We start from the raw sequence: 26,860 nt of genomic DNA, 5'->3' as shown, positions 1-26,860 counted from the left end.
AAACCCGACCTTGAGCCAAACTCATTAACTGTTTACATTGCTAGTCAATGAAAGATGACATCTCCTTTAATCAGTAAACAGGAAGCCACATGTTGTTTCTACTTACAGCCTTCACAATGTGAAGAGGAGGGGCAAAATTTGGGCCACCCTGCCAAGTGAACCTCCCTAATGCAAATAGCGCTGGCAAACAGCTATTAGTTAAAAGTTCTACAGATGGAGACCTATATAACATGCAATAAATCATTTCACCACAAAAAGCTTGATTTAACGCTGTCAAAGGCCTTGGCAGCATTACTTGTCAAGATCACCCATACTGCAGTGCTGAGCTCAGCTGTAAGTGTAAGAAGAAGCACCTCAAGTTAAAAATTGTAAAGTTATGTACAGATTTAGTTGTAGATTAAGTCAATTTTTTTCACATATGAGGAAATCATTCAAGAAACACACTGAATCACACTGATGAAAATCTGATCTAAAACACTGAGCATATGGCTGTAATAGTGCTATAACACTGATTACATTGATACTTTGGGGAAGAAATTGGTTGTGTTTTTCTTCTTTAATCACCATTTAAACCCAACCTGTCAGAAGGATTTTTGCTAAGTAAACTACAGACACTGTCAGGTTGGCAATGTTAAACTGATTAAAGTAATACCTTGGGTGAAAAATTCCATCTTGTGGTAAAATACAAAAACATGGAATCAGTGTTAAAAGTTTTCAGCTAATGAAATTCTTGTGTTTTGGGGTGGGACCGTAGGCAGAATCTTATCTTCCTCCTCTAAGACAGAGAAACCAAGGAAAGACCTGACCACAGGCCACCCTAAAGCACAAACAGCCTGTCTTTATGATGAGGAACATGTTTGTGCTTCATGGTAGCCTGTGGACAGGTCTCTCCTTGGTTTCTCTGGCTTCGAGTAGGAAGATAAGACTCTACCTACAGTCCCACCTCGCACAGGCATATTATTAACTGAAAACGTTTAATACTGATTACACGAGAACCACAAGACAGATTCCTTCACACCAGATATCATTTTAATCAGGATAACAGCTCCAACCTGACAGTGTCTGTAGTTTAGTTAGCAAAATCCTGCTGACAGGTTTTTCTGCTAATTAGATTTCAGTGCACAGGGGCAGGACTGTGCACTGGGTCTTCTCCTCCCAGTCAGGGATTCTCAACCCTCTCCACTTGCCTACTCTGTTGGAATAGGCAGTGATCTGCTATCAAAGTCTGGAGCCAAAAGAAAGGGTGGAAAAATGCCTATGAACCTTACACTTCTGAAACACATAAGGTTCATACGCGTTTTTCCTCCTTTTCTTTTGTTTTTTTCATAGAAGGTTTAAACAATTTTTCAACTTAACATGTCTTTTTCTGTGATGCTAGAACTTACCCCTACCCCCTTTCCTTCTTTACTTCATTGTTTGCTCAAGGTTACTGACCAGAAGGATACTATGGCATTTCGTTTTCTTTTGAATAGAGAAGTTTGAAATTAAATGATCAGTCCTGATGGAGAAAGAAGCAGATTTCTCTGATAAGATGTATTACAAAGGTGCTTATTCTCAAGTGTATTATTCATTTATGAAATAAAAATTATTAAGACATTTACTCTTTAAATTAGTGGGAAATATAGTTCTAGATTAGCAACTTGCATATGCACAGTAAAGTTGTATAAGAAGGTTTAAGTGGCTCATTGGAAGAACACTTTAAAATTTACATAAAACCTTTTTAAAGCTAATCAGATTGATCAGCAGATATCACAACGGTCCTGATTGTGCCAGATTATTAGACTGTTACATTCTTTGTATATTTTGCATTTATGCTTATCTGGCATAAGTAGAAAGAAGAAATCTCACTGTTTTAAACCACCAATGACCAGAATTGAATACTACCATCTGGCTTTATAAGCAACACAACATGATTAGATGTAAAGATTTTGCACAGCTGGATGAAGGCCAAAAAGCCAGTAAACAGAATTCATTTCCACCAATGAAGTGATCAGAAGCACATTTCAGTCAAGATGACAACTCAAGGGCAAAGACAAGACTGTTCCCTTTGCATAGAAACATGTTGCCTCTAGAATAAGAAAACAAATGGCTTTAAGCCCTTGTCTTATACATCTCCAATCTCCACGGCTATTAGGCAGAGAAGAATGAGGTCCCTTGTGCATTACACTGGATAATATCTAAAACATAAAAAATAGAGTCTCTCAACCTTTATTTCTCTTGATAAAACACTCCAAATGTCTTTACTTTATGCCTAGGTTTTTTCATTTCTTTTGGTGAAGCAATAGCTTTTTTTAATTTTCCACTATTTACAAGGTAGTTGAAAGGTTGAAATTAGCTAATTATTTTCAAGCAGTAAATCGTACAGAGCTAAATTTCTCAGATGTAGCAGTGTCAATTTAGTAATCTGACTTATAATATGTTTTATGTTTTCATGTAGAAATTATTGAAATCCCAGAGGATGAAAATCTATATTGTCTATGCTCTGATCACACAGGTGCGCAAGTTTTTGACACTGAAGTTGTTACTAGTGATGAGCAAGTACCATAATATTCATAATCACTATACTCATAACGAGTACTTTGTAAAAATTGAGTATTCGTTCTGAATAACGAGTACAATGCAAGTCAATGGGAAATGCGAGTAATTTTCTGCTGGACTCTAGAAAGGGGTTTGGGGGTTTGAGGAAATGGCTGAAATGGATGGGAAAGTGATGAATCAGGATGGAAAGAGCCTAGAGAATAAGCCTGTATGCATTTCTGACTCACATATGGCTTCTGGGAATAAGTTTGTCGCAGTATTACGCCACTTTTACAGATACACAAGAACAACTACCAAACCTAACCTTAATTGCATTTAATACACCAAAAAGGTTCCTGCATAATCACATGCATATAAGGCTAAATAAACCAGAGAAACAAAAAAATATCCCTTTTAGCGTTTGTTCACATGAACTGTTTTTTTTTTCCGCCTTTTACAATTGGGAGGGCCCTGACATATACGTTTTGTAGGTCCCTCTGTCATACATCATTTTTAGTTAGGTATTCCCCGGAACTTTACAAGGCCAGCTACAACGAACCAGTAGGTATGTTGATCTTTGACCGGAGGGGCCTCAGGTGGCCCTGTAACATGCGTCTTGGAGGGACTGCTGTTACTTATACATTTGGGTGGTCCCTCCCTCATTGACACTCAGATAGTGAAATACATATTCCATAGCAGTTTACAATGTGCCCATTGTAGCGTTGGGCTTTACCCTTCTCCTCCCCTCCTCCTCCACCTCCATGTGATTCTGAGGCTCTCAGATAAAATGTTCAGAGGCTTTGCAGTAGGCAGGAAACATGAGTTTAGTGAGAGTCCTCATGTGGCCCTGTAACATACTTTTAGAAGTGCCCTCCTCTAGAAATTTTGGAGGGCCCTCTTGTGTACATTTGAGAGTGCCCTCACATATTCATATTGTAGATCCCTCACTCTATTATTTACCTCATTTAAGGTCAGAGACTACATGTGGAGCGCCCGGCCAGAGCTATCGGGGTACTCGGCACCGGGCCCGTTTATCTCAATGGGAGTTGCCACGGAATCTGTGACCCGGTCCGTGTCCCTGGGGCTCCATTGCAAAAGGGGGGTTTAAAGAACAATGAAATAGAATTGATGAATAGTTTGTGACGCCATCTGTGGAGTTCGGCAAGGGAGATGTTACACCGACGCTGCATGCAGATCCTCTGGGACTGGTGGTGTGTTGCAGCCAAGATGGTGAAGCTCCCCGGAGCTGTAGTCCCAGGGCAGTGTAGATGTAGGGGTAGCTGAGAGGCACAGGTAGTGTAGAGTGTAGAAGCTGGTACCCAGATGTAGCAGCACCAGGTGTGTTGGCGCAAGAGTGAATGGAGGACACCAGGGCTTGCAGTTCCAAAGCTTTACTCACAGTCTGTAGTACCCACAGGTGCCTGCCTCCGTACCGTGTCCTCCGGGTCAGAGGCTCAATCAACCTCCAGGTCAGATGGAATGCTCCCTTCCAACACTCCGCCAACATGTGCCTTTCTGAACATCTCCTCTATAGCGCCTTTAAGTGTGAAGATCTCCTAGTACTGAGTTACATTGGAGTTCCTCCTGACAGATGTTCCCAAGAACTCTACTTGTATGGCAGACAGCTGTAGCCTGCTTCGGGGACTCCTTACTCCTGAGTCCCGGCTCACTATCCAAGTTGCTGTTGTGCCCCCAAGTCTTAGATGGGAGTAGTGCATTTACAGCCCACTACTCCACCGGTGTCTTCTGCAGGACCATTAGCATCCATACAACCTCGGGGACCGGGCCCCGGCCTTGCGCTTAGAACTTCTAGGCAGGGTTCTCCGCTAACCCACGTCCTCTGTTCTCTTTTACTCCTTCGTTCTGTACCAATCTCTCCTTGTCATGGAAGGTCACGTTTCAGTTCAATGTCTTTCTCCTTCTTTCCTTTCCCGTGCCAGCAGACCCAGGTCACTGAGGTCTGCTGCAGCACCTCCTTCCTCCATCCCTCTCTCAGGGATCCTCTTTCCTCACTCCTCTCTGAGTGGCTTCCTCTCCTGACTGACCCCGTAATCCTAAACCTCCCCACTCTTTTATATATTCTAACTCCACCTGCCTCCCAGCACGTTTCGTGTTCCAAGCAGGGAGCTACCAAAGGGGCTCTGCTACACTCCAAGCAGGGAGCCACTATCCAAGTTGCTGTTGTGCCCCCAAGTCTTTGATGGGAGTAGTGCATTTACAGCCCACTACTCCACCGGTGTCTTCTGCAGGACCATTAGCATCCATACAACCTTGGGGACCAGGCCCCGGCCTTGCGCTTAGAACTTCTAGGCAGGTTTCTCCTCTAACCCATGTCCTCTGTTCTCTTTTACTCCTTCATTCCGTACTAATCTCTCCTTGTCATGGAAGATCAGGTTTCAGTTCAATGTCTTTCTTCTTCTTTCCTTTCCCATGCCAGCAGACCCAGGTCACTGAGGTCTGCTGCAGCACCTCCTTCCTCCATCCCTCTCTCAGGGATCCTCTTTCCTCATTCCACTCTGAGTGGCTTCCTCTCCTGACTGACCCCGTAATCCTAAACCTCCCCGCTCTTTTATGTATTCTAACTCCACCCGCCTACCAGCATGTTTCGTGTTCCAGGCAGGGAGCCACCAAAGGTGCTCTGCTACACTCCAAGAAGGGAGCCGCAATGTGGCTTAGCTGAACTACCGTGCTGTGTGGGATGCGAGTGTTGGAGCGTGGTCAGGAGCCCCCGAACTCACCTGGATGGTGGGATACCACACCTCAGTAGGAGGTGCAGTACCTCTGTGGCGACTGAGCCTCAGGGGCGCCACTGTCATGAACTCATTTTCTGCTTCACCAGTTGAGAGTTCCCCTTCCATTCTCCCTCTGGTGGTGACAGGAGGTAGTGCGGTTGGTTTAAGTGGTAGTGATCTGCCACCTGATGAGGAAGATAGCGATTGGATCTCTGGAGTATCAGACTGGATATAAGACAGCCGACGCCCTATCCGGGTGCTGGTGATTCAGTCTGCTTCTCAGGTCCTGGACTTCAGCTCTCTTCCAGTCTTCTCAAGTTAAGTTTGTTTTTTGCTATTGTTCACACTTGCGCTTGTTGGTCAATTCAGTTTTTTGAGTAATCAGCCTGCCCCTGCTGGGGCTATGCTAAAATTCCACTCCTATTAATCAGTATTTGCCAATCTGCTTTTTGTCCCTTATTAGATTGGCCTTTTTTTTGCTCTGTCTCAGAATATTTCAGAGTGCTGGTATAGGTTTAGAAGTCTAGTGACGTCAGGGTTAATTTTGCAATCAGAAGTGTTGGTCAATATTTTTTTAGGTTTTTTTTGGCAGATTGCAGACAGTGTCTTTCCTTTTCTGTCCTTTTTAGTTAGCCGGGCCGCATCGTTTGCTCAGCCTATTTTCCTGCCTTTGTTTGTATTTTCATCTTATTTCACCGTCAATACATGTGGAGGGCTGTCTTTCCTTTGGGGTCTGCTCTGGCGCAGTTAGTTTTCCTCTTTTCCTGCTTTAGGCTTATGTAGTTCTCCGGTTGTGACGAGGCATCTAGGAGCAACGTAGGAATGCTCCTCGACTGTTGCTAGTTGTGCAGGTAAGATCAGGGATCTGCAATCTGCGTAGTTACCAACTTCTCTGGTTTTCTGAGACAGCTTGTTGTCTTTTTTTCCTCCTCGGTTTCCCATTCATAACACGCCACACATGGACAAAGGGCAAGAGACATGGAGTATTAGAAGGTAGCAGTGAGTGCGGCCTGTGATCCTCAGGTTTGGGTGAACTCTGTGAACTGGAAAAATAAATCTGCACTAGTCAACTGGATGATGAGCTCAATTATATCTCTTGCTCAAGTCAATGGACAAAGGATATTTATGCCCCCCCTCTAGGATGGGTTGGAGTATTGACAATATTCCCCAGATTATTTTGGAAGAGAAGACTTCAGTAAGATGCAGTAAGATACCAGACAAGGGCCTCCCTTGACAAACATTATCTATGCTGGACTACTGTAGTAGTTGTGGGCCTCAATTCAAGTTTTCAGAGGGCCATCAATTGGTCATCAACAGTCAGTGTACATTTCTATTGAATATGTATCTCAGACATAATGTGGGACAACCTGTCATAAGGGCATCCAATAACAAATATTAGTTTTGTAGGACCACTCTACATTCAAGATTTGTCCACTGCACAATGTGCATAGGGTTTTAAAAATAAGCCCTATGTGCTGAGTCATGGCTGACACAGGAAGTCACCATCCCAAGGGCCTACAATCACAAATAGTAGTTAGGCTGGAGTAGGAATACTGTCCTGGTTTGTCCACTGCACAATGTGCATAGGGTTTGTAAAAATCAGCCCTATGGGCTGAGTCATGGTTGACGAAGGAAGAAAACAGGTTTTCATGGGAAGGGGGTGACGTTAACAGCAATAGCATGAATCAGCATTTTTGGTGAATTTAGGTTGGCTTGCTATCATCTGGAGGGATTGAAACAGTGGAGATATCCAGTCCTTGTTGAATTTAATCAGAGTAAGTCTGTCTGCATTTTCCGTGGAATGGTGTGTGCGCCTATCAGTGATGATTGACCCAGCGGAACTGAAAGCACGCTCTGACATCAGACTAGCAGCTGGACAGGCCAGCATGTCCAAAGCATATAAGGAGAGATCGGGCCAAGTGTTCAGCTTGGACACCCAACAATTAAAGGGAACTGAAGCATCAGAAAGGACGCACATATGGTCACTTAAGTAGCCCTTGACCATGTTCTGCAACTTCTTCCTCCTTGGCATTTTTACAGGCACAAATAGCCCTTGCTTCTGTCCTGGTTTATTGAAAATTGCCCAATTTGTGCACATTCCCCCCCTACCTCTGTTGGACCTGGTGTTCTTGTCTCTCCCTATTATCCCTTGGTGTTGAAAACATCCACTAACTCTGCAACCAGCATTGTCTGAGGGTGATGTTTTCAGCAACTGATCTACAATGACTCTCTTGAACGATTCCAAGGTAGAATTCTTTGGTGACTCAAAAAGGAGAGAAGGAAATTTCTCTTTGTACCATGGATCGAGAAAGGTGGCCAACCAGTATTGATTGTTAGATAAAATGTGTATCACGCGAGGGTCTTGCCACAGACACTTGCACATGAACTGTACCATGTAAGCCAAGCTTCAAAAAGGCAAATGTTCTGTGTCCCCAACTGTAGGAACAGTACCCATCCTCTCCTCATGCTGACTCACATCCTCCTCCTCTCTAGCCCATCCAGGCTGCACAGACATGAAACTTGGGTTGGGTGTCCCCTGTGTAGCATTAGGAGTCCCATTGGTAGCACAGAAAAACAAGTCCACTCCTTCTTTATCCTCCTCATCTTCCTCCTCATCATCGAATGTGGCCTCAGAATATTGACTGGACTGAGTAGTATCACACATTGTGAAATCTGGCTCCATACCAACATGCTGTGCACTCAAAGCTTCCTATTTGAGATTATGCAGTGGTTATTTCAAGAGGTACAGCAGCGGGATGGTTATGCTGATAATAGCCTGATCACTGCTACGAGGTCGGTGCAGTACTCAAAGTTCTCAAAACCTCACAATTGTCAGCAATCCACACCCACTCCACAGTTGTTATGTGTGGTGGCTGACTCTCTGTCTGATGGGCATGTTGAATCTGGTATTCAGCTACTGCCCTCTGCTGCTCACTAATCCTCAACAACATATGATAGTTTGAGTTCCACTGTGTGGGCAGGTCTCAAATGAGTCAGAGACTTGGAAAATTCATTTTTACAGTGCTGTAAGACCAGCAAAAGTGGTAGAGGAATGGCAGAAAAGGACACTAATATGACGCACCTTCTCAAGTAGGTACGACAAGACAGGGTAACTTTTCAGAAATTTCTGAACAACTAGGTTCAGCACTTGAGCCATGCTTGCATGTGCACCAGCTTGTCAAGCTTTAAAGCTTCCAGCAGGTTATGTCCATTATCGCAGATGACCAGACCAGGTTTAAGGTACAGCGGGGAGAGCCACTGATTGGCCTGTTGTTTTAAAGCTTGCCGCAGCTCTGATAATGTTAGGACTACTGCTTTGTGTAGGACACTAACATCCTTTTTCAGTGGACTAATTTGAACAGCAGAAGGCAGGATGTGACCACAAAAACAGTGGGGAAAATGACCTGATGCGTGCTTGGTATCAGGCAGCAGGAAATGTTTGGACTACTGCTTTGCATAGGGCACTAAACACATTTTTAAGTAACTAATGTGGACAACAGATAACAATAATCAGATAATCAGGTGAGATTTATCACGCAATACCATTCACATTGGTCAGCTATGAGAAAAATTGTGGATAAATATTGGCCTATTTTACAAACATATCCTGTCATTATGCAGCACTTTTTAGCTTATGCAAGCATCACGGCTAGATGTGGTAAAAATCTAAAGGATTTGCTTGTGTCAAGCCATTACCACATTACTCCTAACTGTCTTACCCTTTCCGTACCACACCCTAAATGGGGCTGTAAACCATGTGGTAACTGTATTTCTTGCCTGAACATTGCATTTGCGACTGATTTTTCAAATACAGCTAGTACAAAAACTTCTAATATCACACATAACATCACCTGCACAACTTGCTCGGATTGTCCCAGCCTGAAGATCTATGTTGGCCTTACCACATGCGAATTGAAAGTCAGGGAAAGAGAACATGTCTGTGATATCATGGTGGCAAAAAAGGAGAGTGATATTGAATCATTAAAGTCAATTCCAAGACATTTCAGGAGTCCCCATGAGTGTGATGCAACTTTATTAAAAGTGAGAGGTACTGATCATGTGCAATGTAACATCCAGGGAGGTAGGACAGACAAAGCACTCTCACAAAAAGAATGTAGGTGGATTTGGACCTTGGAATACCGTACACCCTAGGGGTTTAAATGAAGTTTTCAGTTTTGTACCATTCCTCTAAGATAATAGATTTTGTATTTCCCATGTCCTCATAGTTCATATATATATACAGTATAAAGGTCTGGCAAAAATTAAGAGACCACCATATCAAAACCCTGTCATGGGCAGCCCATTTTCCAGACCTGAACCCCATTGAAAACCTCTGGAATGTAATCGAGATGATGATGGTCACAAGCCATCAAACAAAGAAGAACTGCTTAAATTTTTGTGCCAGAAGCAGTGTCAAAGACTAGTGGCAAGCATGCCAGGATGCATGAAAGCTGTTTTAAAAAATCATGGTTATGCCACAAAGTATTGATTTCTGAACTCTTCCTGAGTTAAAACATTAGTATTGTTGTTTCTAAATGATTATGAACTTGTTTTCTTTGCATTATTTGAGGTCTGAAAGCACTGTTTTTTTTTAATATTGACCATTTTTCTTTGTCCGAAAGAAAATACAAAATTTATTGCTTGGAAATTTGGAGACATGTTGTCAGAAGTTTGCAGACTTAAAGAACAATTTACATTTTACTCCAAAATATACCTATAAAGAGAAAAATCAGACAAACTGAACATTTGGAAGTGGTCTCTTAATTTTTGCCTGATATATATGTATATATGTATATATATATATATATATATATATATATATATATATATATATATATAGTAAGGTAGCGCCGCCTGTTTGTGTTGGGGAACACTCACTTGGCAGTGGATTCATGGCACACAGGAACACTTTCCGTTTAAACAGTCTATGTGGTTTATTATACAGCATAAACCATATAAGGCAACAAAAGGCAAACAGTCTTGCATCAGACAGGTGAATTCTTAAAGTCTATAGTAGAGCTAAGTGAGGTTGCATACCTTCCAACACACAGGCCTTCCAGGACCTTCCGCATGAACCAATCAGGTCCATGCACTCTCTCATGTGACCAGACCTCAGGCACATTATATGGTCCATAGCCACATCCACAGGTGAGGTATGGATCACATGGCTCATGAGCTCATTGCAGGTCCTTTCAACACACCCAGCCATACACACAGGCTTTAAATTGGGTGTTCAGACACACGCCCCTGGGTGGGTTTGTAGGTGGCTGGTCCCACCCATCTCACCAAGTCACCTGGAAGCTTTCCCAATACACAATAAGAAACCCTCAGCAGTAGATCTGCTGAACAACACACGTTCCAGCTTCCATCACAAGACTATCCATCCTTGTGATACATATCGGCCATTCACAACCCTGCCGCTCATCATTTCCCATCACAATAAAGGAAACGCTTGCATGCATGTCCTGGGAAGCCCATGCAGTGCCCCCCTAGCTGTCTCAGGGGTCACTGCATCTATATATATATATATATACTGTATATATGTGTTCATGTGTGCCCTTTCTAGTCTTTAACTTAGCCCATGTGTTTATTTGATAACCTGCAGAGGGATGGTTCTTATTCTCGCAGGTCCTTTTTTCCTCCTATCGGTCAGCGCGCACGCGCAGTCTCCCCATACAGGTGCTTCTGCTCACTGCATCAATACTGGAGACACGTCATGTGATCGGATTGCAATCATGTGCTTCCATATGTGATCGCGTTCACACTTGCATCACCCGGCCCGTCTTCCTCGGATGACATGGTGATGGTCTGATCTGGTGTGGGGTTGACAAGCCGCATGCGCCACGCATGACCTGTAATATATCCTCGACACGTGGCTCTTTTTTACTGGTATGTGGGCTGTATTTAAAGTGCCTCCTGCTGGTCTGATGCCACACCCCCTGATGAAGGCTATGCGCCGAAACACATGTTGGGACCTGGCGCCAGCACAGCAGGAGGAGATGACTATAGGTATTCACTGATTTTATCCATGTTTGTTCAATTTATTTGTACCTTCACTCTGTTATTCTTTTTATTTGTGCATGTCTAGCTATGTGAACAAAGGGTATCTATTTTGGGAGCCCAGCACTTTATATAGTAGCCTGCCATGTAGCCCTGTATACATGAATGCATCTCCTCCATGCTGTTGTGTTGCCTTATCTTGCTCACTTTACCTTATTTCATTAGTGCACACATTTTAATAAAAAAATTGAATAAAGATTTAAATAATTTATCACTTTTTGGCTATATAGTTTATTTATAGGTTTATATATTCATTGGTATACAGTACTGGTATAAAAGCTTCTATTTGCTTTTGTCAGTTTTAGTTGTTTTACGTTTTGTTCTGTACCATTACATTTGGCTAATATAGGTTAACTTGCATAAAATTATGTAGCAGTGAGAACAATTAAGCAAAGTTTCTGCTGAGAAAGTTACTGTGGTGATTAGGATGTAGTCTAGGCTACGGAAGGATGAGTGTACCAAAAAGGCATCTACCTTAATGTAATATTCTAGTGTTATGAATGTTGAATGTGAAGAAAAATAAATATGTAAAAAAAAACAAACAAACATATCAATATAGAAAATATAAAGAATTAAGAAAAGTGAAACATTATATACAGGGAAGAGGTGGGGAAAAGAAAGGTAATAAGTATAACTGGCCCTGAATATTATTGACCATATATATGTATGTATGTATATACACACGTGGTCAAAATTGTTGGTACCCCTCGTTTAATAACAGACAAAACCACAATGGTGACAGAAATAACTTGAATCTGACAAAAGTAATAATAAATAAAAAATCTGAAATTGAACAAATGAAAGTCAGACATTGCTTTTCAACCAAGCTTCCACAGAATTTAAAAAAAAATAAAACTCATGAAATAGGCCTGGACAGAATTGATGGTACCCTTAGCTTAATATTTTGTTGCACAAACTTTGGAGGCAATCACTGCATTTAAATGATTCCTGTAACTGTCAATGAGACTTCTGCACCTCTTGACAGGTATTTTGGCCCACTCCTCAAGAGCAAACTGCTCCAGTTGTCTCATGTTTGAAGGTTGCTTTTTCCAGACGGCATGTTTCAGCTCTTTCCAAAGATGATCAATAGGATTTAGGTCAGGGCTCATAGAAGGCCACTTCAGAATAGTCCAATGTTTTCCTCTTAACCATTCTTGAGTGTTTTTAGCTGTGTGTTTTGAGTCATTATCCTGTTGCAAGACCCATGACCTGCGACAGAGATGAAGCTTTCTGACAATGGGCAGCACATTTCTCTCTAGAATCCCTTGATAGTCTTGAAAAATATTTAGAATTGAGAGTCCTCAGTGGTTGATACCTTTTAATGGCTAACTGAAAAGATGGTAACACATTGCAAGCTTTTGAGACTACTCAGGTCTCTTCATCAGGCATAGACTATAGTAGTCTATGCCTGATGAAGAGACCTGGGTAGTCTCGAAAGCTTGCAATGTGTTACCATCTTTTCAGTTAGCCATTAAAAGGTATCAACCACTGAGGACTCTCAATTCTGAATATTTTTCTATCTACTGGCTAACACGGTACAAAGATATACATCTTTCTCATTGATAGTCTTGAGATTTCATTGTACCATGCTCAGATTAAAGACACCCTGTGCCAGATGCAGCAAAGCAGCCCCAGAACATAATAGAGCCTCCTCCATGTTTCACAGTAGGGACAGTGTTCTTTTCTTGATATGCTTCATTTTTCTGTCTGTAAACATTGCCTTGTCAAAAAGTTCCATTTATGTCTCATCTGTTCTCCCAAAATCTTTGTGGCTTGTCATCATGTAGTTTGGCAAATTCCAGTCTGGATTTTTTATGATTTTTTTTTAAACAATGGTGTCCTCCTTGGTCATCTCCCATGAAGTCCACTTTGGCTCAAACAATGAGGGATAGTGCGATCTGACACTGATGTTCCTTGAGCTTGAAGTTCACCTTTAACCTGTTTAGAAGTTTTTCTGGACTCTTTTGTTACCATTCATATTATCCATCTCTGATTTGTCATCAATTTTTCTCCTGCAGCTATGTCCAGGGAGGTTGGCTACAGTCCACGGAGCTTAAAATTCTGAATAATATGTGTAACTGTAGTCACAGGAGCATCAAGTTGCTTAGAGATGGTCTTACAACTTTTACTTTTAACATGTTTGTCTATCATTTTCTTTCTAATTTCTTGAGACAACTCTTTCCTTCCCTTTCTCTGGTCCATGTTGAGTGTGATACACACCATGTCACGAAACAGCACAGTGAGTCTTTGTAGCCCTCTATACAGGCCCACTCACTGATTCCAAGAATGTAGAAAACTTGATTTATCATGTGCCTTTTGTCACATTATTTCCGGGGGTACCATCACTTCCGTCCAAGCCTATTTCCTGATTTTTATTTTTTTAAAATTCAGTGGAAGCATTGTTGAAAAGCAATGTCAGACTTTCATTTGTTTGTTTCCATAGATTTTTAATTTATCATTACTTTTGTCAGATTCAAGTTATTTATGTGTCCATTGTGGGTTTTTCTGTCAATAAACGAGAGGTACCAACAATTTTGACAACGTTTACATAAACACATATCTAATATATAAAGCTCCATGTGGGTGTGTGTGTATATATGTGTGTGTTGGCACACTGTGTTGGCACAGTCACACGTCTGGACCCCGAGAGCGTCATAGGCTATGTTGTGAGGCGAAATTTTAACCCCGCGTGTTCCAATTCACCAAACAATTTTGCCCCTATCTACATAATGGGGAAAAAGTGTATGTATGCATTGGCATCTGGTCCGTCGCAGCTACAGCCACAAAATTTTGCACAGTCACACGTCTGGACCCCATGAGCATCATAGGCTATGTTGTGAGGCAGAATTTTAACCCCGCGCATTCCAATTCACCAAACAATTTTGCCCCTATCTACATAATGGGGAAAAAGTGAAAGGAAAAGTGTTGGAGGCAAATTGACAGCTGTCAGATGTGAACAAGGGGGGCTTAAAGAATGAAAGCAATGGCGCTAAAGAGTATATACCGTACAGCTGCTAAGGTGGGGCCCTGACATGGGATACTCACCACACACGGGGATATGAACACACACACAAAATGCACCACACACTACCACGTGCTTCAACACATATACCACCCTCAGCACACATTTCACCACACATACATCAACCTCGCCACATAAAAGTCCAAACACAAAAGTCGCCACTCGAAACTCGCCACGCTGTCCCAGAGCTGTTTAAAAGAAGAAAAATGAGCTGTGATTGGTTGCTATCAGCAACAGTTTTCTTTGTAGACAGTTGTGGAACTGAGGCCTATTATTCTTATCTTTTCTATGGTGTTATCGTCTATTAGATACACAGCTCAGCAGACAGTATCACACACAATGGGATTAGATACACGGCTCAGCAGTCAGTATCACACAGGATAGGGTTAGATACACGGCTCAGCAGTCAGTATCACACAGGATAGGATTAGATACACTGCTCAGCAGTCAGTATCACACAGGATAGGATTAGATACACAGCTCAGCTGAAAATATCACACAGGAGAGGATTAGGTACACAGCTCAGCAGAAAGTATCACACAGGAGGGGATACTTGGCTAATCGTTTAGTTAATTTGTGTTGCAAATCTGTAGTGTTGAATATATGATGTGAAATGTTTTTATGTGCAATATAATCATTATAATTTGTTATAACTAACCACAGTTGGTTACTATGCCCGGGCAACGCCGGGCTCTTCAGCTAGTATATATATATATATATATATATATATATATATATATATATATATATATATATATACACATATATATATTTAATATATAAAGCTCAATGTGGGTGTCTATGTATGTATGTCCTGGATTGGCATCCGCACCGTCGTAGATACAGCCACAAAATTTGGCACAGTCACACGTCTGGACCCCGAGAGCATCATAGGCTATGTTGTGAGGTGAAATTTTAACCCTGCGCATTCCTCCAATTCACCAGACAATTTTGCCCCTATCTACATAATGGGGAATAAGTGAAAGGAAAAGTGTTGGAGGCAAATTGACAGCTGCCAGATGTGTACAAGGGGGACTTAAAGAATTAGAGCGATGGCGCCAAAGAGTATATACCATCCAGTTGATAAGGTGGGGCCCTGACATGGGATTCTCACCACACACGGGGATATGAACGCACACACAAAATGCACCGCACACTACCACGTGCTTTAACACATATACCACCCTCAGCACACATTTCACCACACATACACCAATCTCGCCACATAAAAGTCGAAACACAAAAGTTGCCCCTCAAAACTCGCCATGCTGTCCCAGTGCTGTTTAACACTAGGACTACTGGACTCGTGACCCCGCCTAGAACTACTGAAAGGAGTCATTTTGACTCCTTGCTTGTTTTCGTTTATTTTTAGAGTTTCATTTGTGGTCATTTATTAATAATTATATTTTTTGTAATGTATTATTATTGTGAGATCCAACAGTAATGCTTTTGATTGTTTTTTTTCTGCTTTTCTTATTTTTCTACAGAAAATAACAATAATTATAATAGACGTTTTTCAAACATTTTTTTTATTCAAGTGCACACATATAAACAACAACTGAAGAACAAAAAGCAGAGAAAATGTAGGTGGAGGAGCATAAAAATGAAAATATGGCGCAGAATTCACCTTCTAAACATTTGGTGTTTCGCATTTTAGGCATTGCCTTTGATTTATGGCAGTACATTGCCCACACAAAGACTTACCACAAGTCTTACAATTGCCGACAGATCTATTTTTCTTGCACTTTTCTTTGATCTGGCAAAATTTTGTTTGAACCATCACTTCTGAGCATGTAGAAACTTGGGACGTGGAACCCTTTTCCCTATCTGTGACATAAGGACCACTCAACTCTCTCACAAGCGTTTGCAAAAATGCCTTGCGTGACATTTTTTGGTGGGTAATCTCCTTGAATATTATCCATGCATTTATACCCGCAAAGTCTAAGGCATTTTCAAATGCATGAACAGGCCATCTCCTTGTGCATGTTCGTGTGGTATATTTTCGCGCCATCTGATCCACTACATCTACTCCATATTTTGTTTCATTGTAAAACTTTACCGTTTCTGGAGTTTTTTTAGCGGAATCAGACGCAACAACAACATCTGGATGGACGGAACTCAAAATGACAACATTTTTGTTGGGCTTTCCTTGATATACTGTAAGTGTAAAATTGTCTTCATTTCTAAACACTTTAGTGTTGTACAATTCCTCTTTCATGGATTTTATTTCTTTAGGCACTTCTCGCCTTATCTTGTTCAGTGTTCCCACGATGGTTGTTTCTTTGCTTTTTAGCTGTTTAGCTAATTTTACTGAAGTAAAATAATTATCGGTTGTAACATTGCGACCTTTTTTCAAAAACGGGTCCAATAACTTCATTACCACATGGTCAGCTAAACGGTCCTCAGCACGGCGTGTGTCATCTTTTGCCTAGATAAGGGAAGCCATTTGCCAGATATTTGCTCTCCTTATCAACAGCTAGCCAATATTTGTGGCCATATTTATCTGGTTTGGAAGGCATGTACTGCGTGAATGGATACCTAGTTTTGCTTGGGAAAAGTTGCTCATCCACCGTTATGTATGGGCCAGGTTTGTAACACGCAATACAATTTTCAATAAACCTGTCCCACACAGTAGAAAATAGAGCAAACTTGTCCGTTTGCAGTCTCTCCGATCGAGTAGATTTCTCATCAAATCTGATAAGATAAGAGCCTAGAGTAAACAAGCTATTTTGTTCAGTATTACACAGTAATACAAGCAGGTAAAACACAAGGAAAATGTGAAAAGTTGACATGTAAATTGAACTACATCTATATGAACATCAGGGTAAATAAGACAGAGTGAAAAAATTATGCACAAAACTTTATAGCAACATTTAGTGACAAAAGGACCTCAAAATATAGTAGGGAGTCAAAATGACTCCCTTCAGTAGTTCTTGGTAAATTTTGAAAAAAACGCGCAAATTTTTCACCAAAATTATTTATTCTCACAAAATCTTTTTTCACATCATATTTGAGGAAAAGTCACCGAGTTTCAAGCCGGAATTCTGAAAAATGTAGTCACAGAAGAGAAATAAAAAACGAAAGGAGTCAAAATGACTCCATCAGTAGTTCTAGTGTTAAAAGAAGAAAAATGAGCTGTGATTGGTTGTAAACAGCTGTGGTAACTGAGGCCTATTATTCTTATCATTTCTATGGTGCTATCGTCCTTCTGTAAAGCTGGAAATAACACAATTTATTACCGTGTCAACATAGACCACCCTCTGACACAGACTGCAGGGGGAGCCCAGTATCACACAGGATAGGATTAGATACACGGCTCAGCAGTCAGTATCACACAGGATAGGATTAGATACACAGCTCAGCAGTCAGTATCACACAGGAGAGGATTAGACACATGGCTCAGCAGGCAGTATCACACAGGATAGGATTAGATACACAGCTCAGCAGTGAGTATCACACAGGAGAGGATTAGATACACAGGTCAGCAGACAGTATCACACAGAATAGGGTTAGATATACGGCTCAGCCGTCAGTATCACAAAGGATAGGATTAGATGCACGGTTTTTATGTGCAATATAATCATTATAATTTGTTATAACCAACCACAGTTGGTTACTACGCCCAGTCAACGCCGGGCTCTTCAGCTAGTATATAGATATATATATATATATATATATAATATATAAAGCTCAATGTGGGTGTGTATATATGTATGTATGTATGTATGTGTTTATGTATGTATGTGTGTGTGTGTGTGTGTATGTCCGGGATTGGCATCCACACCGTCGCAGCTACAACCACAAAATTTGGCACAGTCACACGTCTGGACCCCGAGAGTGTCCTAAGCTATGTTGTGAGGTGAAATTTTAACCCCGCGTGTTCCAATTCACCAAACAATTTTGCCCCTATCTACATAATGGGGAAAAAGTGTGTGTGTATATCAAGCCCTGCCCCTCATTATGATGTCACAATGGCTGCCATGGCAACGCTGATGTCATCATAGGTTGCAAGCTCTGCCGCTCATTATGATGTCATAATGGTTGACTATGGGATGGAGGATGTGTGATGGGTATATGGGCACTTGGCTATGGGATGGAGGATATGTATGACGGGTATATGGGCACGGGACTATGGGATGGCGGATATGTATGATGGTATATGGGCATGGGACTATGGGATGGAGGATAATTATAATTTATTATAACTAACCACAGTTAGTTACTATGCCTGGGCAGCGCCGGGCTCTTCAGCTAGTGTGTATATATATATATATATATATATATATATATATATAGTATAGTATAGCATAGTAACCAACTGTGGTTAGTTATAAATTATAATGATTATATTGCACATAAAACATTTCACATCATATATTCAACACTATAGATTTGCAACACAAATTAACTAAGCGATTACCCAAATATTAAAAGTATTTTATTTTTAACTCATTGAAGATTTTTCGTTTTTCCTTACGGTGCAAAGATGAACAGATTTTTGGCAGTTCCAACTCTTGAACAGACCACGTAAAGTTGACCATGAGAAAAGCATGGAGATTGCAAATCGATCCCTACTGCTTTAAAGGACTGTCCCTGAGCATTGTTAATAGACATTGCAAATAACAGTTGAACTGGAAACTGGAGGCGTTTAAAAACAAAAAACAAATCAGATGGAATGAGTGGAATTCTTGGAATGAAAATGTCCTCTCCTTTGGCACATCCTGTTTCTGAGCTGTGTATCTAACCCTACCCTGTGTGATAATGTCTGCTGAGCTGTGTACCTAATCCTCTCCTGTGTGATACTTTCTGCTGAGCTGTGTATCTAATTCTATTGTGTGTTACTGACTGCTCAGCCGTGTATCTAATCCTATCCTGTGTGATACCGTCTGCTGAGTCGTGTATCTAACCCTATACTGTGTGATACTGACTGCTGAGCTGTGTATCTAATACCAGTCTGTGTGATACTGTGTGCTGAGCTGTGTATCTAATCCTATCCTGTGTGATACTGTCTGCTGAGCCATGTATCTATTCCTATCCTGTGTGATACTGACTGCTGAGCCGTGTATCTATTCCTATCCTGTGTGATACTGACTGCTGAGCTGTGTATCTAATCCTATCCTGTGTGATACTGACTGCTGAGCCGTGTATTTAATCCTATTCTGTGTGATACTGTCTGTTGAGCTGTGTATCTAATCCTATCATGTGTGATACTGACTGCTCAGCCTTGTGTCTAATCCTCTCCTGTGTGATACTGACTGCTGAGCTGTGTATCTAATCCTATCATGTGTGTTACTGACAACTGAGCCATTTATCTAATCCTATCCTGTGTGATACTGACTACTGAGCCATGTATCTAATCCTTTTCTGTGTGATACTGTCTGCTGAGCCGTGTATCTAATACTATTCTGTGTGATACTGTCTGCTGAGCTGTGTATCTAATCCTATCCTGTGTGATACTGTCTGCTGAGCCGTGTATCTATTCCTATCCTGTGTGATACTGACTGCTGAGCCGTGTATCTATTCCTATCCTGTGTGATACTGACTGCTGAGCTGTGTATCTAATCCTATCCTGTGTGATACTGACTGCTGAGCCGTGTATTTAATCCTATTCTGTGTGATACTGTCTGTTGAGCTGTGTATCTAATACTATTCTGTGTGATACTGTGTGCTGAGCTGTGTATCTAATCCTATCCTGTGTGATACTGTCTGCTGAGCCATGTATCTATTCCTATCCTGTGTGATACTGACTATATATATATATATATATATATATATATATATACTGTATATATAACCTTAACAAGTAGAATTGCTGAATAAAGGCATATAAAGAAATAAACATGGAAAATGAGGCAAGGACACAAAAAGAAAACAACAGTCACAATATACATCCACCAGGTAAGTACAACAATCTTTGATAATATTAATCACTAATAGGATAAGTATAAAAGTCAATAAATATATACAACTAGCTAAAGAGCCTGGCGTTGCCTACCCTGTGTGATAATGTCTGCTGAGCTGTGTACCTAATCCTCTCCTGTGTGATACTTTCTGCTGAGCTGTGTATCTAATTCTATTGTGTGTTACTGACTGCTCAGCCGTGTATCTAATCCTATCCTGTGTGATACCGTCTGCTGAGTCGTGTATCTAACCCTATACTGTGTGATACTGACTGCTGAGCTGTGTATCTAATACCAGTCTGTGTGATACTGTGTGCTGAGCTGTGTATCTAACCCTATCCTGTGTGATACTGTCTACTGAGCCGTGTATCTATTCCTATTCTGTGTGATACTGACTGCTGAGCTGTGTATCTAATCCTTTCCTGTGTAATACTGACTGATGAGCTGTGTATCTAATCCTATCATGTGTGATACTGACTGCTCAGCCTTGTGTCTAATCCTCTCCTGTGTGATACTGACTGCTGAGCTGTGTTTCTAATCCTATCCTGTGTGGTACTGTCTGCTGAACTATGTATCTAAACCTATCCTGTGTGATACTGACTGCTGAGCCGTGTACCTAATCCTATCATGTGTGTTACTGACTGCTGAGCCATTTATCTAATCCTATCCTGTGTGATACTGACTACTGAGCCATGTATCTAATCCTTTTCTGTGTGATACTGTCTGCTGAGCCGTGTATCTAATACTATTCTGTGTGATACTGTCTGCTGAGCTGTGTATCTAATCCTATCCTGTGTGATACTGTCTGCTGAGCCGTGTATCTATTCCTATCCTGTGTGATACTGACTGCTGAGCCGTGTATCTATTCCTATCCTGTGTGATACTGACTGCTGAGCTGTGTATCTAATCCTATCCTGTGTGATACTGACTGCTGAGCCGTGTATCTAATCCTATTCTGTGTGATACTGTCTGTTGAGCTGTGTATCTAATACTATTCTGTGTGATACTGTGTGCTGAGCCGTGTATCTATTCCTATCCTGTGTGATACTGACTGCTGAGCTGTGTATCTAATCCTATCCTGCGTGATACTGACTGCTGAGCTGTGTATCTAATCCTATCCTGTGTGATACTGACTGCTGAGCCATGTGTCTAATCCTCTCCTGTGTGATACAGACTGCTGAGCTGTGTATCTAATCCTATCCTTTGTGATAGTGACTGCTTAGCCGTGTATCTAATACTATCCTGTGTGATTCTGACTGCTGAGCAGTGTATCTAATCCTATCCTGTGTGGTACCGTCTGCTGAGCCGTGTATCTAACCCTATCTTGTGTGATACTGACTGCTGAGCCGTGTACCTAATCCTATCATGTGTGTTACTGACTGCTCAGCCTTGTATCTAATCCTATCCTGTGTGATACTGACTGTTGAGCCATGTATCTAATCCTATTTGTGATACTGTCTGCTGAGCCATGTATCTAATACTATTCTGTGTGATACTGTGTGCTGAGTTGTGTATCTAATCCTATCCTGTGTGATACTGACTGCTGAGCTGTGTATCTAATCCTATTTTGTGTGATACTTACTGCTGGGATGTGTATCTAATCCTATCCTGTGTGATACTGACTGCTGAGCCGTGTATCTAATCCTATCCTGTGTGATACTGACTGCTGAGCCATGTGTCTAATCCTCTCCTGTGTGATACTGACTGCAGAGCTGTGTATCTAATCCTATCCTGTGTGATACTGACTGCTGAGCCGTGTATCTAATCCTATCCTGTGTGATACTGACTACTGAGCCATGTATCTAATCCTTTTCTGTGTGATACTGTCTGCTGAGCCATGTATCTAATACTATTCTGTGTGATACTGTCTGCTGAGCTGTGTATCTAATCCTATCCTGTGTGATACTGTCTGCTGAGCCGTGTATCTATTCCTATCCTGTGTGATACTGACTGCTGAGCCGTGTATCTATTCCTATCCTGTGTGATACTGACTGCTGAGCTGTGTATCTAATCCTATCCTGTGTGATACTGACTGCTGAATCGTGTATCTAATCCTATTCTGTGTGATACTGTCTGTTGAGCTGTGTATCTAATACTATTCTGTGTGATACTGTGTGCTAAGCTGTGTATCTAATCCTATCCTGTATGATACTGACTGCTGAGCTGTGTATCTAATCCTATCCTGTGTGATACTGACTGCTGAGCCATGTGTCTAATCCTCTCCTGTGTGATACTGACTGCTGAGCTGTGTATCTAATCCTATCCTTTGTGATACTGACTGCTGAGCCGTGTATCTAATACTATCCTGTGTGATTCTGACTGCTGAGCAGTGTATCTAATCCTATCCTGTGTGATACTGACTGCTGAGCCATGTATCTAATCCTATCCTGTGTGATACTGACTGCTGAGCCATGTGTCTAATCCTCTCCTGTGTGATACTGACTACTGAGCCATGTATCTAATCCTTTTCTGTGTGATACTGTCTGCTGAGCCGTGTATCTAATACTATTCTGTGTGATACTGACTGCTGAGCCGTGTATCTAATCCTATCCTGTGTGATACTGACTGCTGAGCCATGTGTCTAATCCCCTCCTGTGTGATACTGACTGCAGAGCTGTGTATCTAATCCTATCCTGTGTGATACTGACTGCTGAGCCGTGTATCTAATCCTATCCTGTGTGATACTGACTACTGAGCCATGTATCTAATCCTTTTCTTTGTGATACTGTCTGCTGAGCCGTGTATCTAATACTATTCTGTGTGATACTGACTGCTCAGCCTTGTATCTAATCCTATCCTGTGTGATACTGACTGTTGAGCCATGTATCTAATCCTATTTGTGATACTGTCTGCTGAGCCGTGTATCTAATACTATTCTGTGTGATACTGTGTGCTGAGTTGTGTATCTAATCCTATCCTGTGTGATACTGACTGCTGAGCTGTGTATCTAATCCTATTTTGTGTGATACTTACTGCTGGGCTGTGTATCTAATCCTATCCTGTGTGATACTGACTGCTGAGCCGTGTATCTAATCCTATCCTGTGTGATACTGACTGCTGAGCCATGTGTCTAATCCTCTCCTGTGTGATACTGACTGCAGAGCTGTGTATCTAATCCTATCCTGTGTGATACTGACTGCTGAGCCGTGTATCTAATCCTATCCTGTGTGATACTGACTACTGAGCCATGTATCTAATCCTTTTCTGTGTGATACTGTCTGCTGAGCCATGTATCTAATACTATTCTGTGTGATACTGTCTGCTGAGCTGTGTATCTAATCCTATCCTGTGTGATACTGTCTGCTGAGCCGTGTATCTATTCCTATCCTGTGTGACACTGACTGCTGAGCCGTGTATCTATTCCTATCCTGTGTGATACTGACTGCTGAGCTGTGTATCTAATCCTATCCTGTGTGATACTGACTGCTGAATCGTGTATCTAATCCTATTCTGTGTGATACTGTCTGTTGAGCTGTGTATCTAATACTATTCTGTGTGATACTGTGTGCTAAGCTGTGTATCTAATCCTATCCTGTGTGATACTAACTGCTGAGCTGTGTATCTAATCCTATCCTGCGTGATACTGACTGCTGAGCCGTGTATCTATTCCTATCCTGTGTGATACTTACTGCTGAGCTGTGTATCTAATCCTATCCTGTGTGATACTGACTGCTGAGCCGTGTATCTAATCCTATCCTGTGTGATACTGACTGCTGAGCCGTGTGTCTAATCCTCTCCTGTGTGATACTGACTGCAGATCTGTGTATCTAATCCTATCCTGTGTGATACTGACTGCTGAGCTGTGTATCTAATCCTATCCTGTGTGATACTGACTGCTGAGCCATGTGTCTAATCCTCTCCTGTGTGATACTGACTGCTGAGCTGTGTATCTAATCCTATCCTTTGTGATACTGACTGCTGAGCCGTGTATCTAATACTATCCTGTGTGATTCTGACTGCTGAGCAGTGTATCTAATCCTATCCTGTGTGATACTGACTGCTGAGCCATGTATCTAATCCTATCCTGTGTGATACTGACTGCTGAGCCATGTGTCTAATCCTCTCCTGTGTGATACTGACTACTGAGCCATGTATCTAATCCTTTTCTGTGTGATACTGTCTGCTGAGCCGTGTATCTAATACTATTCTGTGTGATACTGTCTGCTGAGCTGTGTATCTAATCCTATCCTGTGTGATACTGTCTGCTGAGCCGTGTATCTATTCCTATCCTGTGTGATACTGACTGCTCAGCCGTGTATCTATTCCTATCCTGTGTGATACTGACTGCTGAGCTGTGTATCTAATCCTATCCTGTGTGATACTGACTGCTGAGTCGTGTATCTAATCCTATTCTGTGTGATATTGTCTGTTGAGCTGTGTATCTAATACTATTCTGTGTGATACTGTGTGCTGAGCTGTGTATCTAATCCTATCCTGTGTGATACTGTCTGCTGAGCCATGTATCTATTCCTATCCTGTGTGATACTGACTGCTGAGCTGTGTATCTAATCCTATCCTGTGTGATACTGACTGCTGAGCTGTGTATCTAATCCTATCCTTTGTGATACTGACTGCTTAGCCGTGTATCTAATACTATCCTGTGTGATTCAGACTGCTGAGCAGTGTATCTAATCCTATCCTGTGTGGTACCGTCTGCTGAGCCGTGTATCTAACCCTATCTTGTGTGATACTGACTGCTGAGCCGTGTACCTAATCCTATCATGTGTGTTACTGACTGCTCAGCCTTGTATCTAATCCTATCCTGTGTGATACTGACTGTTGAGCCATGTATCTAATCCTATTTGTGATACTGTCTGCTGAGCCGTGTATCTAATACTATTCTGTGTGATACTGTGTGCTGAGTTGTGTATCTCATCCTATCCTGTGTGATACTGACTGCTGAGCTGTGTATCTAATCCTATTTTGTGTGATACTTACTGCTGGGCTGTGTATCTAATCCTATCCTGTATGATACTGACTGCTGAGCCGTGTATCTAATCCTATCCTGTGTGATACTGACTGCTGAGCCATGTGTCTAATCCTCTCCTGTGTGATACTGACTGCAGAGCTGTGTATCTAATCCTATCCTGTGTGATACTGACTGCTGAGCCGTGTATCTAATCCTATCCTGTGTGATACTGACTACTGAGCCATGTATCTAATCCTTTTCTTTGTGATACTGTCTGCTGAGCCGTGTATCTAATACTATTCTGTGTGATACTGTCTGCTGAGCTGTGTATCTAATCCTATCCTGTGTGATACTGTCTGCTGAGCCGTGTATCTATTCCTATCCTGTGTGATACTGACTGCTGAGCCGTGTATCTATTCCTATCCTGTGTGATACTGACTGCTGAGCTGTGTATCTAATCCTATCCTGTGTGATACTGACTGCTGAATCGTGTATCTAATCCTATTCTGTGTGATACTGTCTGTTGAGCTGTGTATCTAATACTATTCTGTGTGATACTGTGTGCTGAGCTGTGTATCTAATCCTATCCTGTGTGATACTAACTGCTGAGCTGTGTATCTAATCCTATCCTGCGTGATACTGACTGCTGAGCCATGGATCTATTCCTATCCTGTGTGATACTTACTGCTGAGCTGTGTATCTAATCCTATCCTGTGTGATACTGACTGCTGAGCCGTGTATCTAATCCTATCCTGTGTGATACTGACTGCTGAGCCATGTGTCTAATCCTCTCCTGTGTGATACTGACTGCAGAGCTGTGTATCTAATCCTATCCTGTGTGATACTGACTGCTGAGCTGTGTATCTAATCCTATCCTGTGTGATACTGACTGCTGAGCCATGTGTCTAATCCTCTCCTTTGTGATACTGACTGCTGAGCCGTGTATCTAATACTATCCTGTGTGATTCTGACTGCTGAGCAGTGTATCTAATCCTATCCTGTGTGGTACCGTCTGCTGAGCCGTGTATCTAACCCTATCTTGTGTGATACTGACTGCTGAGCCGTGTATCTAATCCTATCCTGTGTGATACTGACTGCTGAGCCATGTATCTAATCCTATCCTGTGTGATACTGACTGCTGAGCCATGTGTCTAATCCTCTCCTGTGTGTTACTGACTGCAGAGCTGTGTATCTAATCCTATCCTGTGTGATACTGACTGCTGAGCCGTGTATCTAATCCTATCCTGTGTGATACTGACTACTGAGCCATGTATCTAATCCTTTTCTGTGTGATACTGTCTGCTGAGCCGTGTATCTAATACTATTCTGTGTGATACTGTCTGCTGAGCTGTGTATCTAATCCTATCCTGTGTGATACTGTCTGCTGAGCCGTGTATCTATTCCTATCCTGTGTGATACTGACTGCTGAGCTGTGTATCTAATCCTATCCTGCGTGATACTGACTGCTGAGCTGTGTATCTAATCCTATCCTGTGTGATACTGTCTGTTGAGCTCTGTATCTAATACTATTCTGTGTGATACTGTCTGCTGAGATGAGTATCTAATCCTATCCTGTGTGATACTGTCTGCTGAGTCATGTATCTATTCCTATCCTGTGTGATACTGACTGCTGCGCTGTGTATCTAATCCTATCCTGCGTGATACTGACTGCTGAGCTGTGTATCTAATCCTATCCTGTGTGATACTGACTGCTGAGCCA

Source organism: Dendrobates tinctorius, unplaced genomic scaffold (assembly GCF_039654945.1).
Source record: "Dendrobates tinctorius isolate UK_male_01 unplaced genomic scaffold, ASM3965494v1 ptg000016l, whole genome shotgun sequence".
Taxonomy (NCBI): domain Eukaryota; kingdom Metazoa; phylum Chordata; class Amphibia; order Anura; family Dendrobatidae; genus Dendrobates; species Dendrobates tinctorius.
The sequence above is the reverse complement of the archived record's forward strand: the minus strand, read 5'-3'. Positions refer to the sequence as shown.